We start from the raw sequence: 22,247 nt of genomic DNA on the forward strand, positions 1-22,247 counted from the left end.
TTAACGGATATATTTATTTTTTTGGGAAGTATTTATTTAAGAGATACACTTATCATTTTTGTAACTTATCAACCCCATCATTTAATTAAATAATCTATCTAATACTTTCTTCGTTCTTATTTACATGACACAATTGAGTTTATGACACTATTCACACAAGCTCCTTTGACTTCAGTTTGTGATTTTTATTTAAGAAAAAACATAGTCGTATGGGGTCTTATTAGATTCGTCTCAATAAATAATTTTTAAATATCAACTTTTTATAATATTTTCTTATACATAAATAGAGATATTAACATTTGAAATAATGCATTGGCAAACGTACCTAAATAATTGTGTCATTTTGAAAAAAATAGATGAAGTATATCTTATGTCACACCACCCTATTAAACAAATAATTTCAAAACTACATCCCACCCCTCGCCCCTCTAAAATGACAGTTCCCCACTTGCTTTACTTATTAAAATACATATCCCAACCCTACTTGTTTTATTACTTTATTTTATTCAATTCTTCATTTTTAGTATCCGTGTCCGGTCAAGTGTACCCCTTAAATAAATACGGAGGGAGTAACTAGGAATGAGCGGGACCGGATATCTGGTAAGAAAAACTAAGAAACCAGTACACAAACCGATCAGAACCAGGTCTCAATTTTTGGAATCGGTTCCAGAACCGGTCATATCAGGTCCAAATTTTTTGGAACCAGTATCAGAGGTGGTAGGATTTCGAAACCAGTAATTCATGCTTGCTCTAATTAATAATTAAGCTAAAGATGAATTTATACTTATGCTTTTTTCTAATAAAGATAAGCTTGTCAAATTTTAAGTTGTTTTTTCTAGGCATTTTAACCCAAATCAATAATTAATTATCATATTTTTTGAACTATTTGTGTTAGTTTAGTATAGGATACCTGGTAAAGGAACCAGTCCCACTAGGTACCCGGTACCTATACCAACATGTACCTACTGGGTACCGGATCCTAGAAATTTAGATCCGAAACCGGAACCGGAACCGGAACCGGAACCAGATATGACTAGTTTCTAAAATTTGGGACTGAAACTTGTCCTGTCAGTACTGTCCGAGCCCGAAATCGCCGGGTCCTTTGCGGTTCCGGGATCGGGTACCCTGTATTTATGTTCACCTAAAACTAACAAATGTGCTTTTAGTGTCAATTTTAACAAAAAATAATAATAAAAAAATTATATGCAAACTTTGCCTGTAAATAAAGATTGGGACCTTAAACCCTCGAAAAATAAATTATACTCTCCCTGTTGTTAAATATTAGTCATGTTTTGACTTTTCAACTCGTTTCAACTCAATATTTAAACGTATATATCTCCAAATGCGTATGTTAAAAAAGTATAAAAATTTTATATAGTTAAACTACAAATTAAAAAAAACAACAAAATAAAATCTCACATGAATATGTCTTGAAATACGTATTGAAAAAAAATTAAAAGATTCTCTTTAATTGTGAATAGTGTCAAAAAGGACTAATGTTCAAGAACGAAGGGAGTAGACGAATTTGAAAGCTCGAATCTTTGATAATGGAGGTAACCATTTTTTATGACTAACGTCTTTTACGTACTCCACAAATTTTTGCCTTTTGCTTAATTTTTACCATTTTCTAAAAAAAAAAAGCAAATACAAATTTGTTTTTGGGTGATAGTGATTTGATGTAACAATTAGATTACATAGCAATTAGCATACTTCTATTACTTTGTTTCTTTCTTTTTTGAAAATACAAATTGATTGTGGAGTTGAGGGTTGACTCTTTTTTTTTAACGCAAAAATGGAATTGGGATAGAAGGAACACCAGAGACTGCATAAGCTACACACATTGATGAGATTAGCTCTGGACACAACAACATTATAGACTGTCTCTTTGCGAACTTGTTGCACAAACTGAGGACTAGCTATTTCAAAATCCACATCATATGTTTCTCTAGCTTCATGGGGAGATAAAAAAATGGACTTTGTAACAAACAACCATCCTGATAGCCAAAGAAGCAAGGAGCGAGCCACCTTATTGCAATGACGAGGTTTGACTAATTTCGTATAAGTATCCGTTTCGGTGTTTTTTCGACGTGACTCCAATATTTTTTAATTTTTTAATTTTTTTGATTTGTATTGTTGCTTGCATCTATATTCAAGTTTAGTTTAATACGGAGTAGTTATAAATGACCAATTATAATGTATTTATGGTAAACCTACCAAAACTTCCCGAAACAAGCTAGATAATTAAGAATTAGTGGAAGCATTCCTCATTATTAGCCCAATATGAATCAATATCACCCGATTGGTTCCAAAAATCCACCACAAATTCTTATTTATATGGGGTGTACGATAAATATTGTACATCGAAATTAAACTTCCCGTAAAATGCTTAAAAGTCACCCTTATATATATACTTCCTCCGTTTCAAAAAGATCTTTACACTTACTATTTGCACGGACTCCGGTGCAATGTTTGACCGTTAATATATCCAATTTTGTATGGAAAAAAATTATAAAAAATTTAATATTCTCAAAATGAATAACGAGACCAATCTAACAATATTATTATTATTATTATTATTATTATTATTATTATTATTATTATTATTATTATTATTATTATTATTATTATTATTATTATTATTATTATTATTATTATTATTATTATTATTATTATTATTATTATTATTATTATAACGTTACAAGCTTAACAAGCTATAAAGATCGAGTGAACTACAAGAAGTTGGAGGGGAGCCGAGATACAATCTGGGCCCCCACTCCTCTAGCTATGGCGAACCCGATCCTGCTGAAAATGTGGGAAGCTGCCCGTGCCCCAATGTCCTGAGCCCTGGAGTACGTCTGAACCCGCTTCAGCAAAGAAACAGCCCCTTTCTCTAATTCCCCAAAAGAAGAGAAGGAAAAAGGAAAGAAACCGTAACCCAAAGCCCTGCAACGTGCCGCATACTTATCCTGCTTCCGCTGTGCTGCAACCGCCACAACCCGACCCGGAATGAAGCCTGACAACCCAGATTGCGTCATAGGGGAAGACCCAGTCAAGTCAACACACACATCTAGACCGCCATCCCATGAGTAAAGCAATATATCTGCAGGACGAAGAGCTCCATCGCTCTCACTAGTCAGCCCAACATCAACCTCCTTGCGAGCAGAAATCCCCGACCGATAGCAAATATCCAAAAGGGTATCACGAACAACATTATGACGATGTTTGATACCCACAATCCCAGCACAAGACACGGCATGATCCCCATAAATGTCCCCGTCGAAAACCCGAGAGCAAGCAGAGCACGGCGTCGAATCAGAGAACAACGGAATACCCAACCGATAGCAAAGAACCGAACGATAAGTCTTACCGTTCATAGTCTGGCCTAACCCCGAGATGGGGACTGCCCGCAACCAAGCTGAGGAGTGATCCCCCTGCTGAGATTTCCATAGGGCAACAAAACGTGAAGATAAGGAGTAGGCGGATTCCGCATCAGCAATAACCTTCGTGAAATATATGTCTGCCAATTTCTTCATGAGTCTGGGGGCAGCGATCTCACTAGGGCTACGCATAAGGTCGGTCTCCACGGTCCTGTTGAAAAGACCAAGAGCATCATCAAAGGCCGGTCCCGGACCTTCAACACCTGAAAGCCGAAGAAGCGAATCCTGCAAACCAGAAGACTGCAAACGGGATGCAAGAAAAGCATAATGCCGAACATCACCAGCTGAATAAACACCCAATCCTCCATAAGAATAAGGCAAGGTGGCAAGGCGCCATTGCCAGTCACCGAACCCAGGTCCCGAAGCAACCACGATGCGCTCTAAAGAAGCGCGCAGAGCCACATCAAAAGATAATTGGGCCGCTTCGAAAAGATGAGGCGGACAAGTGCGCTGTAACGCCCCGACCTCTAATTCAATAATTAAAGCATAATTGGTAGCGGAATTAACCTAATTGGTCGGGACATTACCTGCCGTAACTTCCTTTTCGGAAATTACAAGGCAAACATCAATCATAAGCCTTTTAATACTCCAGAATATATATATATAATAATCCTTTAATATTATTAAAATGAAACTACATAACTTACTAAGAGTCTTTAATTAAAACTATTAAACTATTAAAACTGTAAGCATAAACTAGGTGGATGATAATAAAGTGAAACTCCTCGCCACTACTCGTGTCCATCGTCCCCCGCAGTACCTAAAACGGAAAACAAAACGGTGAGCCGAAGACTCAGTAACAACTACCCTAGCAACGTAAATTCATTTCAATTCATTTTATTTAATAACACAGGGAGAATAGAATAAGTAAAACATTTAATAAAACATCATATTAACTTTGCAATTTAACATGCTAGTTGTCGGCAAGTACGAACCGTGAAGGAATTCTCCACTGGGCCTGGGCCCTGAGCCTGGGCTCATCATCGTAACATGGGCCTGGGCCCTGAGCCTGGGCTCATAAACCATGGGAGCCTGGGCTCGTAATCCATGGGTGGACAGGTGTCCGTGGTGCATGCATGACCGATAGATAGGAAGATGGTAGTTTATATACCGCCAGACAAACCAGGTCTTTCACTTTCATTTATCATGTTTCGTATAATTTTACCAAGCCTTGGCTTGTATTTCAGTTCGAAATAACATAACTCATTTAGCTCATAAAACATCATTTTGATCCTGGGATCAATAAACATATTATTTCTTTCAAAGCATTGCATAAACATAATTTTATGAGAAAACTCAATCAAATCATATTATAATAAACAATTCAAACAAATCATATTTCATCCCACAATCCATAAAACACATCAAAACATTTAATTCATAAATTCAATCATAACGTCATAATTTCATAAATCATATTTATAAGGGGATTGCGGGTACTAGCAATAGCCGTTACCTCACTTCCGCGATTTTGCTAAGGAATTCGCTTGGTTCGTTCGTCCTGAGCTCCGAGTCCAATTTCTTTAAAAATATAAATAATTGAATTAGTACTAAATTGATAAATAATTTAACTTAATAATTTCGAAACTTTATAATTAACCAAATTTTTAATAATAATGTTAAAAATAAAAATAATATATAATTTCATAGTTTTAAAGAAAATATAATTAAACGCCAATTTTAGTGAAGAATATAATTAATTGAAATTTCAATCGAAAAATATATATATGTATATATATTTTCCTTAATTAACTTACACGAAAATCTTATTTAAAATTTGTCCTTGATAAATCCATTTAGTAACTTATTTTAGTTAAATCGATAATATAATTTAAAATCAATATTTTATAAAATCATAAATTTTATAAGTAATGAATTTTATAAATAACGAGTTTTAATATAAATAACGGATTTTTAATAAAATTATACTTTCGGAATTTAACGAAAATATTATTATTATTAGTCGAATTTTCAATCGAAATACATATATATTTTATAATTGATTTTCAAGTAAATAATATTAAAAATTCCCTTTTTGTTAATTCAGGCTAAGTAATTTATTTTAGTAAAATCGATATTTGATAATTAAACCTGAAAATAAAATCAATTTATTAGTAAATAATTATATCATTAAAACATAAATATTGCTAAATTTAAAATCTGAATTTTCAGATTGGTCTTACCAAAGGCCCAAATGGTTAGTTGGCCCAATTTAATAGGGGTTTGAGGAGAATAAAACAAGGCCAAAGAATCTGATTTTTATTTGGTTTGGTTTTGGTTGAGGCACGAGCAAAGAAAAACAGAGAAGGAAGAGAGGAGAGGAGGAGGGAGGAAGAGAGGAAGAGGGCGTGGAGGCTGGCTGGGCTGGGCTTTGCCGGGGATTTCGACGGCGATGGTGGAGGTGGTTTAGCGACGGCGGAGCAGTTAAGGGGATGGGGGGTGGTGATTTGCGAAACAGGGGAGGGGAAGGTGCGAGGGAGAGGGGGAGACGCAGGGTGATTCTGGGCGGTGATTTGGTGGACGAGGTTGTTGATGGTGGTCGGAGGAGTAGAGTGGTGTTGGTGGTGTGGTGGTGGCGTGGGGCAAAAGAGGAGAAAGAAAGAAGGAGGCAGGGGACGCGAGAGGAGGAGAGAGCAGGGGAGGGAGTTGTGGTGGTGGCGTCGGGTGGTGCTGGGAATCGCCGGCAAGAGTGGGGAAAGGGGTTGAGAAAGTGAGGGGATTGGGTTGGTGTGGTGGCTGCGCGCTGGTGGCGCACCGAAGGAGAGAAAAGAGAGGGAGCAGGGGCGTGCGAAGGAGGAGAGCAGGGGAGGAGATGGGGTATGCGGTGGTCTACGGTGGGTGGTCGGGTGGTGGTCGAATGGTTGGGGTGGTGTTGATGGTAGTTGGACGGTGGTAGTCAGCCAGTGATGGTGGTTGTGGGTGGTGGTTCGAACCGAGAAGGAAAACAAGGAAGGAATGTTTTGTTTTTCTGCTTAATTGATTGATTTTGGGTGAAGAACAAATTGGCAATTGTCTTGTTATAAACTGAGAAGGGTGAAGAAGAAGATTCAGCCCTTGGGGATCAAGCAATTGAACCAAGACTGAATTGAGAGGAAAAGGGGAAACAAGGAAAATGCTCCTTGTTTGTACGTGGGAAGCAAGGGAAGAGAAGAAAAATGGAATCTTGCTATTCCAAAGGCATTTTTATTTTATTACATTTTTTTTTTATTCACAATATTAGGTTAAAAATTCAGAAATTATTGCAACTTTCAGAAATTTATAAAAATAGAAAAGTTTAACTAAATCAATTCGTATAAAAGTGTCGTTAACAAAAAGTAAATAAATTTCCGTTCATAATTTTATTGTTTAAAATAAAAAAAAATGATTAAAATAACGAAATTCGATTATGCGTAATTTAATTAAAACGAAATCAAGTTAATAAATATTTTTAATTTAATAAATCGAATTTAAAATTTCGGGGTATTACATCCTTACCCCCTTAGAGAAAGTTTCGTCCTCGAAACTGGAGCTCAGTAGAACTAGCCATTCATAGAAATCATACAATTCATACTTATTCGTTCTATTAACTATACAAACATGACAGAATAACATTACAACATAATCATTCAAATAACATATTAAAATTCATACATCTTATCGTTTCTAAACAAATAACTGGGGATATTTCGCTCTCATTTGCGCTTCGACTTCCCATGTAGCTTCAGATGTCAAGTGGTTAGCCCACAAGACTTTAACCATTGGAATTACTTTGCTTCTAAGTCGTTTCTCTCTTCGTTCTAGAATTTCAATTGGTTTCTCCTCGTAAGTCAAATCGTTTCGCAACATCAAGGGTTCATGCGTAATCACATGGCTAGGATCAGGAACATATTTTCTTAACATCGACACGTGGAACACATTATGCACTTTTTCCAAGTCAGTTGGTAAAGCTAGTCGATATGCTACTGCACCCACTCTTTCTAGTATCTCATATGGCCCGATGTATCTTGGGCTCAACTTTCCCGTTTGACCAAATCTCATTATTCCTTTTGTTGGCGAAATTTTTAAGAACACGTGATCTCCAACCTCAAACTCTAGAGGTCTTCTTCGTTGGTCCGCATAACTCTTTTGCCTACTTTGCGCTGCCATCATTCTTGATTGGATTAAACGAATCTTGTCAGTAGTTTCTTGAATCAATTCTGGTCCTATAACACGTGCCTCATCGATATCACTCCAACATAATGGTGTTCGACATTTCCTTCCATAAAGTGCTTCGTAAGGTGCCATACCAATGGTGGCCTGATAACTGTTGTTGTACGAAAATTCAACCATAGGTAGAAACTTTTCCCAAGTTCCTTGAAAATCTAAAACACAAGCTCTCAACATATCCTCAACAATTTGGTTAGTGCGTTCTGTTTGTCCATCAGTCGTTGGGTGAAATGCGGTACTGAAGTTAAGTTTCGTCCCAAGGGCTTTCTGCAATTCTTTCCAATAGGTTGATTGATACCTCGTATCACGATCAGAAACGATCGAACTAGGCACTCCATGCAATCGCACAATAGTGTTCACATATAGCTCGGCCAGTTGATCTAAACTCGAATTACTCTTCATTGCTAAGAAATGTGCTGACTTCGTTAATCGATCAACAATAACCCAAATAGCATTCATTCCCTTGGTTGATCTTGGTAAACCTATGATAAAATCCATTGAAACTGAATCCCATTTCCATTCCGGCACATCCAGAGGTTGCAACAAACCTGCTGGTCTTTGATGCTCGATCTTGATTCTCTGACATGTCAAACATTTAGCCACATATTCTGCCACTTCTTGCTTCATGTTGCTCCACCAATACACTTGCCTTAAATCCTTATACATCTTATTTCCTCCAGGGTGAATCGAGTATGGTGAACTATGAGCTTCTTCTAAGATTCTCTTTTTCAATTTCTCATCATTAGGCACACATAATCTTCCCTGAAACCTTAACGTGCCATCCTCTTGAATGACAAAACCAGGTGACTTCCCATTTTCCACTTCACTCCTTATTCTTTCTAATTGCAAGTCCTTACATTGCACTTCCTTAATATCATCAATCAAAGTTGGCTTCATTACCAACACATTCAAGCAAGCATTTCCTTTGATAAACTCAATTTCCATCTTTTGTAGATCATCTCGGTTGACTCGGGAAAAAGTTAGGATAGAATTTAGGTGAGACTTCCGACTTAATGCATCTGCAACAACGTTAGCCTTTCCGGGATGATATTGAATATCAAGGTCATAATCTTTAAGAAGTTCTAACCACCTACGTTGCCTCATATTGAGTTCTTTTTGGGTGAAAATATACTTAAGACTCTTATGGTCGGTGAAAATTTGACACGAAGCTCCATACAAATAATGTCTCCAAATTTTGAGGGCGAAAACAACAGCTGCAAGTTCAAGGTCATGGGTAGGGTAGTTTTGTTCATGGACTTTGAGTTGGCGTGAAGCATAAGCTATAACTTTGCCGTTTTGCATTAAGACACATCCTAACCCATTCTTAGAAGCATCACTATAGATTACAAATCCGTCAGTTCCAGATGGAAGGGTAAGAATAGGGGCAGTGGTGAGACGTTTCTTAAGTTCTTGAAATGCACATTCACAATCATCATTCCACACGAATTTGGTATTCTTTCTAACTAATCGGGTTATGGGTAAGGCAACCTTAGAGAAATCTTGAACAAATCTTCGATAGTATCCAGCTAAACCCATAAAACTCCGTACTTCTGGTACATTAGTTGGTCTAGACCATTCCACAATTGCTTTTATTTTCTCAGGATCAACATATACACCTTTCTCAGAGATAATATGTCCCAAAAATGATATTTCTTTAAGCCAGAATTCACATTTCGACAACTTAGCATATAACTGGTTTTCGATCAACATATCTAACACTTTTCTCAGATGCTCCTCGTATTCCTCATTACTCTTAGAATATATCAAAATATCATCAATGAAAACAACTACAAACTTATCAAGGTATGGTTTAAAAATACGGTTCATCAAATCCATGAATACAGCTGGCGCATTGGTTAACCCAAAAGGCATCACAACAAACTCATAGTGACCATATCTAGTTCTAAAGGCTGTCTTTGGGATATCCTCGTGTTTAATTCGAAGTTGATGGTGTTAGGTTATGATACATATGATATTACATAAATCATGCGGAAACAACCATTAACCCAGGATTACATATTATTTACACATAATCATATAGCATAATTTAGATGCATACTCTTTGTTGCGTGCCCTCCCTAGCTGCGCCCGAACCGAACAAGAACAGGTCTTTAGGACTCCAAGTGTCGTCCCTCCGTAGATAGTCCACAGCACGTCCGGATCCGCCTTAAGATTGACCAACTAGAATCGCCCTTAAGGTACTAGAATTTTCGGCACTTTTGAGCAAGATGTGTGGCTGAATTTTTCTCTCAAAAACTCACTTTGAATACTTTAAAACTCGTTATAAATTGTGAACCCAGGCCACATATTTATAGGGGTATGGAAAGGGAATTGGAATCCTATTCAGATACAAATTAATTAAACCTAGAATTCTACAAGAACTCTAATTTAATTAATTTATCAAATAGAATTAGGAATTTAATCATTAACCGAACTCTGCACGTTTTAGGAAACGTGCACGAACACAAACACTTACACACGCACACACGGCAGCCACGATGGGCCGCCCATGCGTGCGCACGAGCAGCAGCCCACGCAGCGAGGCCTGCGAGCTGCAAGCCCACGCAGCTCCCGCGCGCGCTGCGCGCGCTGTGCGCGCTGCCACGGCCTGCTGGGCATGGCCTTGCGCTGGGCCTGGCGTGGCTGTTTGTGCGGCGCGCTTGGCTTGCTGGGCGATGGCCTGGCTTCGTGCTGGGCCTCGTCCGGCAGGCCTCGTCCGATGCTTATTCGTACGATACGCTTCCGATTAAATTTCCGATTCCGGAATTCATTTCCGATACGAACAATATTTAACATTTCCGATTCCGGAATTAATTTCCGTTTCGAACAAATATTTAATATTTCCGTTTCCGGAATTATTTTCCGATTCCGGTAATATTTCCGATTCTGACAATATTTCCGTTTCCGGCAATATTTCCGATTTTGGTAATATTTCCATTTCCGATAATATTTTCCGATACGTACCATGTTTCCGTTTCCGGCAACATCTACGACTTGGATAATATTTATATTTCCGATACGATCCATATTTCCGTTTCCGGTAATATCATCGTTTCCGGAGTATTCATTTCTTGCCTGTGACGATCTCAGCTCCCACTGAAACCAAGATCCGTCGGTTCCGAATATCCATAGATAGAGTATTTAATGCCATTAAATACTTGATCCGTTTACGTACTATTTGTGTGACCCTACGGGTTCAGTCAAGAGTAAGCTGTGGATTAATATCATTAATTCCACTTGAACTGAAGCGGCCTCTAGCTAGGCATTCAGCTCACTTGATCTCACTGAATTATTAACTTGTTAATTAATACTGAACCGCATTTATTAGACTTAACATAGAATGCATACTTGGACCAAGGGCATTATTTCCTTCAGTCTCCCACTTGTCCTTAGGGACAAGTGTGCATTTTCCTAATTCCTTTGTCGCTCAATGCTTGCTCTTGAACATAAGGTAAGAGTTGTCATCCTTATTATGTCCAGAGGTGTTCCCCGGTTTCAGAGTTCAACTGATCAAATAAACAGATAATCATAGCCTATGATTCATCCGAGCACGGCCATGCATTTCACAGTTTCTAGCTCTCCGAGTGGCCTTGTACAACTTTTAAGCATCTCATCCCGATTTATGGGAGGACAATCCCAATCTTGCGATCTTGAGATTAGACTTCGTTTGATAGGTGATTACCTGAGCGTTGCCTTTATAGCCTCCTTTTACGGTGCGACGGTTGGTCAACGTCAAAGCAACCAGTTCTCAAACAAGTAATCTCAAATCACTCAGGTATTGAGGATTTAGTGTCTAATAATTTATTGAAATTTACTTATGACAGACTTTCATCTCTTACAGTAAAGTTTCATAGGTCTTGTCCGATACTAGTCTTCCCAAAGTAAGTATCTATGCAAATGATTATAACATTGCCATGTCCACATAGTTCAAGAAACAGAACTACTAGTCATCTTGCATTCTAATCGTCTAACGTTTTCTATGCGTCCAATTTTATAGAAAACTCCGACTAGGGACCATTTTCAACTTTTGACATTCAAGTTCACTTGATAGACATTTCTTAGTCACAGGACTGGTCCTGACAGTCTATCTTGAATATATCGTCAAATTGAAGGGACTCATCATTTAATAAACCACAAATTAAATGGAAAAATGAATTCTTTTCATTTATTGTGAATGATTAACCAATAATGTTTTACAAAGATTTAAACTCTAAAACTTTAAAACATTAAACAGAGACATCAAAGCCATTCTCCAATATGCTTGATTCCCATAGCTGCAGTGTGCGAGTTGTGCTTCGCCTGCGGCAGAGGTTTAGTTAATGGATCTGATATGTTGTCATCAGTTCCAATTTTGCTTATCTCGACTTCTTTTCTTTCAACGAACTCTCGTAGAAGGTGAAATCTACGAAGTACATGCTTGACTCTCTGGTGGTGTCTAGGCTCTTTTGCCTGTGCAATAGCTCCGTTATTATCACAATACAGGGCTATTGGTCCTTTAATGGAGGGGACTACACCAAGTTCACCTATGAACTTCCTTAGCCATATAGCTTCCTTTGCTGCTTCATGTGCAGCAATGTACTCCGCTTCAGTTGTAGAATCCGCAATGGTGCTTTGCTTAGCACTTTTCCAGCTTACTGCTCCTCCGTTGAGGCAGAAGACAAACCCAGACTGTGATCTGAAATCATCTTTGTCGGTTTGGAAACTTGCGTCCGTATAGCCTTTAACAATTAATTCATCATCTCCACCATAGACCAGGAAGTCATCTTTGTGCCTTTTCAGGTACTTCAGAATATTCTTGGCAGCAGTCCAATGCGCCTCTCCTGGGTCTGACTGGTATCTGCTGGTAGCACTGAGTGCGTACGCAACATCCGGGCGTGTACATATCATAGCATACATTATTGAACCAATCAATGATGCATATGGAATCCCATTCATTCGTCTACGCTCATCAAGTGTTTTTGGGCACTGAGTCTTGCTTAGAGTCATTCCATGAGACATGGGTAGGTAGCCTCGCTTGGAGTCCGCCATCTTGAACCTATCAAGCACCTTATTGATATAAGTGCTTTGACTAAGTCCAATCATCCTTTTAGATCTATCTCTGTAAATCTTGATGCCCAATATGTACTGTGCTTCTCCTAGATCCTTCATCGAAAAACATTTCCCAAGCCAAATCTTGACAGAGTTCAACATAGGAATGTCATTTCCGATAAGCAATATGTCGTCGACATATAATACTAGGAAAGCAATTTTGCTCCCACTGACCTTCTTGTATACACAAGATTCGTCTGCGTTCTTGATGAAACCAAAGTCACTGACTGCTTCATCAAAACGTATATTCCAGCTCCTGGATGCCTGCTTCAATCCGTAGATTGACTTCTTTAGCTTGCATACCTTTTTAGCATTCTTTGGATCCTCAAAACCTTCAGGCTGTGTCATAAACACAGTTTCTGTTAAAACGCCGTTTAAGAAAGCAGTTTTGACATCCATCTGCCATATTTCGTAATCGTAATATGCAGCGATTGCTAACATTATCCGAATAGACTTTAGCATTGCAACTGGTGAAAAGGTTTCATCGTAATCCACACCGTGGACTTGCCTGTAACCTTTTGCAACCAATCTAGCTTTGAAAACTTCAAGTTTCCCATCCTTGTCCTTTTTCAGTTTGAAAACCCATTTGCTTCCAATGGCTTGGTAGCCATCTGGAAAATCGACCAAATCCCATACTTGGTTTTCAGACATGGAGTCTAATTCAGATTGCATGGCTTCTTGCCATTGCTTGGAGCTAGGGCTCGTCATAGCTTGTTTGTAAGTCGCAGGTTCATCACTTTCAAGTAATAGAACGTCATAGCTCTCGTTCGTCAAAATACCTAAGTACCTTTCCGGTTGAGATCTATATCTTTGCGATCTACGCGGGGTAACATTTCTAGATTGACCATGATTCTCACCAGATTCTTCTAAAGATCTCTGAGTTTCATCCTGAATGTCATCTTGAGCATTCTCTAGAGTTTGTTGTTCGACTCGAATTTCTTCGAGGTCTACTTTTCTCCCACTTGTCATTTTGGAAATGTGATCTTTCTCCAAAAAGACACCATCTCGAGCAACAAACACCTTGTTCTCAGATGTATTGTAGAAGTAATACCCCTTTGTTTCCTTTGGATAGCCCACAAGGATACATTTGTCAGATTTTGGATGAAGTTGTCTGAAATTAATCGTTTGACGTATACTTCACATCCCCAAATCTTAAGAAAAGACACATTTGGAGGCTTTCCAAACCATAATTCGTATGGAGTCTTTTCGACAGCTTTAGACGGAGCTCTATTTATAGTGAGTGCAGCTGTATTTAGTGCATGTCCCCAAAATTCTAATGGAAGTTCGGCCTGACCCATCATTGACCTGACCATGTCTAGCAAGGTTCTGTTCCTCCGTTCCGACACACCGTTCCATTGTGGTGTTCCAGGAGGAGTCAATTCTGATAGAATTCCACATTCTTTCAGATGGTCATCAAATTCATAGCTCAGATATTCACCGCCTCTATCAGACCGCAGTGCTTTAATCTTCTTGCCTAATTGATTCTCTACTTCACTCTGAAATTCCTTGAATTTGTCAAAGGATTCAGACTTATGCTTCATTAGGTAGACATAACCATACCTACTGAAGTCATCAGTGAAAGTGATAAAGTAGCTGAAACCACCTCTAGCATTTGTACTCATTGGTCCACATACATCTGTATGGATTAAACCCAGTAGTTCATTTGCTCTTTCTCCAACTTTAGAGAAAGGTTGCTTTGTCATTTTGCCAAGTAAACATGATTCGCATTTACCATAATGGTTCTAGAATTCCTTCCATTTGAAGACTTTCTAAGCGTTTCAAGTTTATATGGCCTAATCGACAATGCCACAGATAGGTGAGATCTGAATCATTCTTTTTGGCCTTTTTGGTATTTATGTTATATACTTGTTTGTCGTGATCTAATAAATAAAGTCCATTGACTAATCTAGCAGATCCATAAAACATCTCTTTAAAATAAAACGAACAACTATTGTCTTTTATTAAAAAGGAAAATCCCTTAGCATCTAAGCAAGAAACTGAAATGATGTTTTTAGTAAGACTTGGAACATGGAAACATTCTTCCAGTTCCAAAACTAGCCCGGAGGGCAACGACAAATAGTAAGTTCCTACAGCTAATGCAGCAATCCGTGCTCCATTTCCCACTCGTAGGTCGACTTCACCCTTGCTTAACTTTCTACTTCTTCTTAGTCCCTGTGGATTGGAACATAAGTGTGAGCCACAACCTGTATCTAATACCCAAGAAGTTGAATTAGCAAGTATACAGTCTATAACGAAAATACCTGAAGATGGAACGACTGTTCCGTTCTTCTGATCTTCCTTTAGCTTCAAGCAATCTCTCTTCCAATGCCCCTTCTTCTTGCAGTAGAAGCATTCGGATTCAGAAGTGGGTTGACTGACCTTCCTCTTTGCAGATTTGGCGCCAGTTTGCTTAGTTGGGCTGGCCTTGTTGCCACCTTTCTTAGCATTCCTCTTCTTTCCAGATTTCTTGAACTTGCCCCCACGCACCATAAGCACATCCTGCTTATCACTTTTGAGCGTCTTTTCAGCGGTCTTCAGCATACCGTGAAGCTCAGTGAGCGTTTTGTCCAGACTATTCATACTGTAATTCAGTTTGAACTGATCATACCCGCTATGAAGAGAATGGAGGATGGTGTCTATAGCCATTTCCTGAGAAAATTGCTGATCCAGCCGACTCATATTCTCAATGAGTCCAATCATTTTGAGAACATGTGGACTTACGGGCTCGCCTTTCTTAAGTTTGGTCTCAAGAATTTGCCTATGAGTCTCGAATCTTTCGACTCGAGCCAGATCTTGGAACATGTTCTTCAACTCACTGATGATTGTGAAAGCATCTGAGTTGATGAACGTTTTCTGCAGATCCGCACTCATGGTGGCGAGCATTAGACATTTCACATCCTTGTTGGCATCAATCCAACGATTGAGGGCTGCCTGAGTGACCCCGTCGCCTGCAGCTTCGGGCATCGCCTCATCTAGGACATACTCCTTTTCTTCCTGCATAAGAACTATTTGCAAGTTCCTTTGCCAGTCAAGGAAGTTTTTCCCGTTCAACTTCTCCTTTTCGAGAATTGATCGAATGTTGAATGAATTGTTGTTTGCCATATTAAAAACTACAATTGAAAAGAATAAACAAATAAATAACCATTCACAGTTTCTCTTAAATTCTAGCATACATGCATAATTCAATGTTTATTAAGCATTTTATTCAAATTATGTGTTCCGGCAGGTGTGAATAAAATGATTCCAAGATCCTAAAATCATTGAAGAACTAAGCACAGTTTGTCGACTTAATCCTAGAACATCTTAGGTAAGCAAAAGCCTTTTGCTAATAGTCTAGAAACTATTCTTGGTTGATAGGTACGTCTAAGAACTTATTAGGTAAACCTATCGAATTTGCCACGACATAAAAGGACTCCTTACTTATATCGTTGAGTTTCACCAAAACTAACATGTACTCACAATTATTTGTGTACCTTGCCCCTTTAGGACCAATAAGTAACACCTCGCTGAGCGAAAACTATTACTAGATTGATGTAAAGGATATCCAAGCAAGTGTATATTTTGGCATGGCACCTTTTAACTCAATTTTTAAGTTTGGAACTTAAGGCTCTTACTATGTTGGTTAGATTTTAAGTGAACTAAAATCCTTAATCATGCAACATAATCAAGCTTTTGATCTCATGCATTTTAAGACATATTTAAAAGCAATAAATAACTTAAAACATGCATAAGATATTTGTGATCTAGTATGGCCCGACTTCATCTTGAAGCTTTAACTTCAAAGTCCGTCTTGAAAATCTCCGTGGGAGGCACCATTTTCTTCAAATAGGATAAGCTATAACTAATTACAACTATTTGATGGTACGCAGACCATATTTGAATTGAAAAATAACTTTGGTACTTCAGACCAATTACATTCAAATTAATGGTACGCAGACCATATTTTCTATCCTATTTGGGCCATACTAGTCACTTCATAACCTGCAAAACAGTACATATACAATATATACCATTCACCCATTCATTATCATGAATGGCCCACATAGCTGGTTAGTAAAACACATTATGCATCACGTAAACATTTGCAGCAATTAATCAAGGGCACCAATAATCTACCAATTATTCAGTCCTTATTAATTCTAATCAAGTTGTTTTAACCTTAAGGATTTGTAGACCTAATCAAGAGTTTATGACTAAAAGCGCTCCCACTTAAACCAATAAATTCATATGCTTTACCAATTTTAAACATAAAAATGTATTTCTAGTCTAACCGGAAACATACAAATTTAATTAAAATTTAAAGCTCATATAAATTTATAATTGAATCCAAAAAGTTTAATTTAATTTCAGTCGTTATTTAAATTAATTCATGATTTTAATTATAGTAAAATAATTAGAATAAATAACATTTATTATAATTACAATATTCAAAATTAAAATCCAAGAAAATAATTTAAATTATTAATTTTAAAATTAATTAAAATTACGTGAACTGAAATTTCCAAATTAAACATTCAAAACGATCTAATCGTAACGCAAACACCCTACGCATTGCACTCCCATGGGCCGCTCGCACACAGCCATCGCTGGCCATGTGCGCGCAGCCCATGCGCTCGTCGCATAGCTGCTGCATTTCCATCGCAAGCCATCGCACGCTGCGCGCGCGCCAGCGCTCGTCGCACGCGAGCCATCGCTCGCAGTGCGCGCGAGCCATCGCTCGCTGTGCGCGCGACATCGCTCGCTGGGCGCGCGACATCGCTCGCTGTGAGTGCGAGCCATCGCTCGCTGGGCGCGCGACATCGCTCGCTGTGCGTGCGAGCCATCGCTCGCTGGGCGCGCGACATCGCTCGCTGGGCGCGCGACATCGCTCGCTGGGCGCGCGACATCGCTCGCTGGGCGCGCGACATCGCTCGCTGGGCGCGCGACATTGCTCGCTGGGCGCGCGACATCGCTCGCTGTGCGCGCGAGCAACGCTGGGCGCAGCGCTCGTGGCACGCGAGCTTGCGATCGCTGCGCGCGAGGCTGCGCGCTCTTGCGCGAGGCAGTGCGCGTTGTGGCGCAGCTCGCTTGCTGCCCACACGCGACTGCCTTGGCTCGCCCTTCGCCCATGCCCATTCGTCCATTGCTCGTGGCCCACGACATAAGGCAGGGCTGCTGCCTTGTGCACGTGCACCATGCCTTGCTCATTGCATTCGTGCCGCACGGGCGACGAGCTCCCTTGCTCGTCGTCGCATGCCCGCACTATACAACACCCCTTAAGGGTAACACGAAGCGTCCATTGCTTTGTGCGGGCAAGTTATATGAACGAATCGCATAAAAAATTTAAAATTTATAAAATTAATGACAAATTAATAAATATTATTAATTTCATAATTTTAGGGCGAAAAATCGAAAATTTATTATCCAATTGATTTCCGATTGTTATGGATTCAAGTCTAGGTCATAAAAATTTAAAATTTATCATAAATTTACAATTTTTATGGTGGTTTTTAATCATAGGTTTCTAATTAAATTATAATTAATTATGAAAATCAAATTAATTCTAAATTATTCTAATTTTCAACAAATTAATCATAATTACAAATTAGATTGCATAATTAACAAGGCTAGGCATTCAAACTTGTTAAACATATACAGTAGGTCAATAAAAAATTCAAGGTTTATCAACAAGAATCGCAAATATTTAATTTAACATCTTAAATTTACGAAATTTTGCATTCGAAAAACTAAAACCTTCGAAAAGTCATAGTTAGGCTTCGAATTTGAGAATTCTGGGTTCGGCAGAAAAATACTGTTTTTGTCAAAATTTTAGAATGCCTTTTACGTGCGAAATTGACACAAAAATCACTCGATTTGGATGAGTAACGAAGAAACTGCCGAAAAACTGCGTACGTATAATTAAATAAACGCAATTTGCAATTAATTAACAATTACGAAAATTAATCACCCCTTTTAATTCTTGCAAATTTGTAATATTTAACCATGTTCATGCAATTTTAGATTATGAAAATAATAAGGGGCTCGTGATACCACTGTTAAGTTATGATACATATGATATTACATAAATCATGCGGAAACAACCATTAACCCAGGATTACATATTATTTACACATAATCATATAGCATAATTTAGATGCATACTCTTTGTTGCGTGCCCTCCCTAGCTGCGCCCGAACCGAACAAGAACAAGTCTTTAGGACTCCAAGTGTCGTCCCTCCGTAGATAGTCCACAGCACGTCCGGATCCGCCTTAAGATTGACCAACTAGAATCGCCCTTAAGGTACTAGAATTTTCGGCACTTTTGAGCAAGATGTGTGGCTGAATTTTTCTCTCAAAAACTCACTTTGAATACTTTAAAACTCGTTATAAATTGTGAACCCAGGCCACATATTTATAGGGGTATGGAAAGGGAATTGGAATCCTATTCAGATACAAATTAATTAAACCTAGAATTCTACAAGAACTCTAATTTAATTAATTTATCAAATAGAATTAGGAATTTAATCATTAACCGAACTCTGCACGTTTTAGGAAACGTGCACGAACACAAACACTTACACACGCACACACGGCAGCCACGATGGGCCGCCCATGCGTGCGCACGAGCAGCAGCCCACGCAGCGAGGCCTGCGAGCTGCAAGCCCACGCAGCTCCCGCGCGCGCTGCGCGCGCTGTGCGCGCTGCCACGGCCTGCTGGGCATGGCCTTGCGATGGGCCTGGCGTGGCTGTTTGTGCGGCGCGCTTGGCTTGCTGGGCGATGGCCTGGCTTCGTGCTGGGCCTCGTCCGGCAGGCCTCGTCCGATGTTTATTCGTACGATACGCTTCCGATTAAATTTCCGATTCCGGAATTCATTTCCGATACGAACAATATTTAACATTTCCGATTCCGGAATTAATTTCCGTTTCGAACAAATATTTAATATTTCCGTTTCCGGAATTATTTTCCGATTCCGGTAATATTTCCGATTCTGACAATATTTCCGTTTCCGGCAATATTTCCGATTTTGGTAATATTTCCATTTCCGATAATATTTTCCGATACGTACCATGTTTCCGTTTCCGGCAACATCTACGACTTGGATAATATTTATATTTCCGATACGATCCATATTTCCGTTTCCGGTAATATCATCGTTTCCGGAGTATTCATTTCTTGCCTGTGACGATCTCAGCTCCCACTGAAACCAAGATCCGTCGGTTCCGAATATCCATAGATAGAGTATTTAATGCCATTAAATACTTGATCCGTTTACGTACTATTTGTGTGACCCTACGGGTTCAGTCAAGAGTAAGCTGTGGATTAATATCATTAATTCCACTTGAACTGAAGCGGCCTCTAGCTAGGCATTCAGCTCACTTGATCTCACTGAATTATTAACTTGTTAATTAATACTGAACCGCATTTATTAGACTTAACATAGAATGCATACTTGGACCAAGGGCATTATTTCCTTCAGATGGTAACCTGACCTCAAATCAATCTTAGAAAACACTTTTGCACCTCGAAGTTGGTCAAACAAATCATCAATACGGGGTAAGGGATACTTATTCTTAATAGTAATCTTGTTTAACTCTCGATAATCTATGCATAGCCTCATAGTTCCGTCCTTTTTCTTCACAAACAAGACAGGGGCTCCCCAAGGTGAAACACTAGGTCGAATATATCCTTTTTCAAGTAACTCATCTAATTGTTTCTTTAATTCTTGTAACTCAGCTGGTGCCATTCTATATGGTGCCTTAGAAATAGGGGTGGATCCTGGAATTAATTCAATGCTGAAATCTAATTCTCTTGGTGGGGGCATACTAGGTATTTCTTCTGGAAAAACATGTGGGTACTCACAAACAACAGGTATGTCGGTAATGGAAGGTCCAGAGGTATTTAAGTCAATAACACTACACAGATAACCAGATAAACCACTCTCAATCATTTTATGTGCTCTCAAAGCATGGACAATTTGAATCGTTGGTTTTCTTACTAACTTATGGAATGAAACTCTATCTCCATCTGGCGTTATAAGGGTCACACTTTGCCTCGAACAATTAAGGTTAGCTTCATACTTAGTCAACCAATTCATTCCCAAGATTACATCAAATTCAGATAGGTCAAAAGCTATTAAGTCTGCTCGAAACTCAACTTTCTTTATTATAATAGGGCAATCCTTATACATGGTTCTACATTTCACAATTTCTCCACTAGGAAGGGAAACACTCATAGCATGAAAGTCACAACATGGTTTCAAATTTAAATACTTTGCAAACAATGGAGAAATAAAGGAATGTGAAGCTCCAGAATCAAAAAGAACATGGGCTGCTAAAGAATGGATAGAGAAAGTACCGGTGATAACATTATCATTCTCATCTGCCTCATCCTGTCTCATCACAAAAACTCTTCCAGCTGGCGGTGGTCGGGGTGGGTTGCGGTTTGAACCTCCTGTGTTGTTGTTGTTCCGACCACGATCGTTGTTAGTTGAAACTGGTCCTCTCGAGGTTGGGGTTACCTGCTTCGGACAATCTCTGATGTAATGATCATGGCTCCCACATCGAAAACAAGTGTTCGATCCTACACGGCATTCACTCTCGATGTGGCCTCTTCTCCCACATTTGGCACATTCTTGCGCCATATTATTCTGGTTTCCACGATAACCTTGTCCTTTGTTTCCGACATCGTTCCTCCTTTGGTTTCCCTGATAGCGTTGGTTAGGCTTCTTTGCTCCTCCTTGACTCTGGTTTTCATTTCTCCTTTTATACCCAACATTCTTCGCTTCTCGAAGCAGTACCACTCTCTCTACATTAGCTGCAATATCAACCATATCCTGGTATGAAGTAAACCTCTGAGTGGACAACCTATCCTGGTACTTAAGGTGCAGACCTCGCTCGAAACGGTTCATCCTGGACTGCTCTGTCGACACCAGGTCTGGTGCAAACCTTGACAACTCCATGAACTTATTTGCGTATTCCAACACGCTCATTGTTCCTTGTTGCAAGTGTAGAAATTCATCTTCTTTTTGTTTCCTCAGGGATGGTGGGTAAAACTTGTCTCTCATTAACTTTTGTAGCTCGTTCCAACCAAATCCAGACCCATTCTTTCGTTCCTTGTTAATTTTCCACCATAATCCTGCTTGACCCGTCAAGTAGAACACTGCGAAATCAACTCTCCATTTCTCAGGGCATTGCAGGGTTTCAAACAACTGATCAATGCGACTTATCCAATCCTCGAACTCAACTGGATCGGGCTTGCCATCATAGGATGGTGGGTTGAGCGACGAAAAGTTCTTGAACATCGTTGCGCTCTCGTTCCCACTAACATCTTTCTTTTTCCGAGAATCATGGACTAATTCGGCCAACATTGCACTCACATTTTCCAATCGTTCCATCCTTTCCTCATGGCCATTAACATGGACATACTCCTCGTGAGTAATGCCGTTATCATCGTGAACATGATGCTCGTTGCGAGCTCCGTTGGTAACGTCGTTGATAGCATCAATGGTCGACATTCTGCATAACATATCTTATCAGGTTGAAGCGAAATAATAAAAT

Source organism: Spinacia oleracea, chromosome 1, assembly GCF_020520425.1.
Source record: "Spinacia oleracea cultivar Varoflay chromosome 1, BTI_SOV_V1, whole genome shotgun sequence".
NCBI lineage: Eukaryota > Viridiplantae > Streptophyta > Magnoliopsida > Caryophyllales > Amaranthaceae > Spinacia > Spinacia oleracea.